The sequence below is a fragment of the Hipposideros armiger genome, unplaced genomic scaffold, assembly GCF_001890085.2.
Source record: "Hipposideros armiger isolate ML-2016 unplaced genomic scaffold, ASM189008v1 scaffold_1029, whole genome shotgun sequence".
Classification (NCBI taxonomy): Eukaryota; Metazoa; Chordata; class Mammalia; order Chiroptera; family Hipposideridae; genus Hipposideros; species Hipposideros armiger.
This window is the reverse complement of record NW_017732379.1, coordinates 437,789-439,982: the sequence shown is the minus strand read 5'-3', so window position 1 is coordinate 439,982 and position 2,194 is coordinate 437,789. Positions and strand designations below refer to the sequence as shown.

The following is a 2,194-nucleotide window of genomic DNA, read 5'->3' as shown; positions in this document are numbered from 1 at the left end:
TTTAGAAAAGAGACCCCAGAGAGTTCCCTTGTTCCTTTTACCATGTGAAGACACAAGGAGAAGATGGGCCTCGACGAAGCAGTGAAACCAGGCCCTCACCAGACACCAAAGCTGCCAGCACCTCAATCTTAGATGTCCCAGCGCCCAAATCTGTGAGTTACAAATTTCGGTTGATTATAAGGCACTCAGGCTACGGTGTTTTATTATAGCAATGTGACTGGATTAAGGTAAGAGGTAATTTCAATATTTGTGAAAAGTAAGCCAGTTGAGTGTTATGTTACTGCTGCTTCTTTGTCGCCACTTCTGCTGGCTCACTGGAATTCTTACAGCCAATCCTGCTGGCCTGTCTCAGGCTGAGTTTGACAAAGCCGCTGAGGATGTGAAGTACCTCAAGACAAGCCAGCAGATGATGAGATGCTGTTCATCTGCAGCCACTATGATCAAGCAACTCTGGATGACATAAATACAGAATGGCCTGGGATGTTGGACTGCAAAGGCAAGGCAAAGGTGGGGTGCCTGGAATGAGTTGAAAGGGACTTTCAAGGAACATGCCATGAAAGCTCACATAGACCAAGTAGAAGAACCAAAGAAAAAATTTGGAATATAGGAACTGGATTTGGCTGCCAGCCACGCCTTTCATCTAAACTGATATCATGCCTTGTTTTTCTAATACCATGGATGAAGTGAAATAACCAGTTAACTGACTTCCTCAATGCTGTCCAGGATATGGCTCTAACAGATGAGGAGCCGAAATGACCTTACAGAGTAGTTTTTATCTGTAGATAAATTAGAAGTGCATTTGTTACTTTAAATGTGTGTGTGTGTATACATATATATACATATATATATATATAATATATATATATATATATATATATATATATATATATATATATATATTTGTGAAAAGTATTCCTAAGTATCAGGAGAAATGCTATGATCAACTTATTGAACAAAAATATTTTTAATTACAAATTTTCTTTGTGAAATACATTGTGTTAGACACTGAAGACAGCAAAAGAAAGACATGTTCCTGCCTTCACAGATTTCTAAACTTCCTAAATATTAAAGAGGATCTAAAGTAGGAACAAATTATGGTGAGGAAAAGGCTGAATGTTATTCTATCAAGCCTTTCAATTCTGAGTTGGAATGTTGATACCATGAAGTGGGCCTCTTTTACAATCTATTGGCAATAAGTACTTTAGTCCCAGAAGAGTACAAGGGCAGAAGAGCAGATTAGATGGGAGGAATTTCAATTTTAGAGCCCAGTGCAATTTTCACAATTTTTCTATTTGTAGGAATTGCTCTTATTCAGAACTGAAACTGAGAACATCCCTTTATTATAAGAAACAATTGTTTCTGTAGTATCATAGATTGCTGATATCATACACTCCCCTTTACCTTGTCCTGTGACCAGTTAATGTGTCTCTTGTGACTTGCCACACTTGCCATTTTCATTTAAATGGCATTTATAAAGGTCGTGTTGCTTTATAAAACTTGTATTTCCACATTACTCTTTGTTTTCCCAAATCATTTATAGTTAGCTATCTAAAAGCCTTTATCAAAGGAAAATGCACTGAGCTCTCCCAAGGTTTTAAAGCACTTTATCCACTATTATTTTTTAAAGTAATTGTGCTGTTATAATGCATACTGTTATGACTTTTAAATTATGTTAATAGGGACACTCTCCAAAGTGTAACACAAAGCTCACCATTGTACAACCTGCTACAGCCCTGCATTTACTTACTTATGGCAATAAATTCAATTACATTACTTCAGTTATGGCAGATTTACGCTCATTTGTTATCAGTCAGTACATTGACTTGAAAATTTGGCTCAGAGTTTTTCATTACCTCTATGGAACCTCCCTTTCGCTCCTATCAGAATTGGCTTCCATTTATACAAGCCCTCAGTCCTTACTTTCTAATAATAAATCTCAAATTCATCAACCCCTTTGTCAGGTCTCTCATCCATGGGCAACGGAGCATTCACCTGTTATGCCCTGAGCTGTGGAATTCCCTGAACTGAACACTCCTCTCAAAATCCCCTAAGCTTTATAAATCCCTTTTTGAGTCTCACTTATTAAAATTTGCTTTTAGTATTTGATCTGCCACTGACATATGCTGTAGAATTGGCTGATTTTATATATATATATATATATATATATATATATATATATATATATATATATATA

General features: G+C 36.4%; 1 pseudogene; it reads left to right on the top strand.

Moving 5' to 3' along the window:
• Nucleotides 1-274: 274 nt before the first annotated feature.
• Nucleotides 275-607, top strand: LOC109376007 (acyl-CoA-binding protein pseudogene; annotated as a pseudogene).
• The last annotated feature ends 1,587 nt before the right edge of the window (nucleotides 608-2,194 follow it).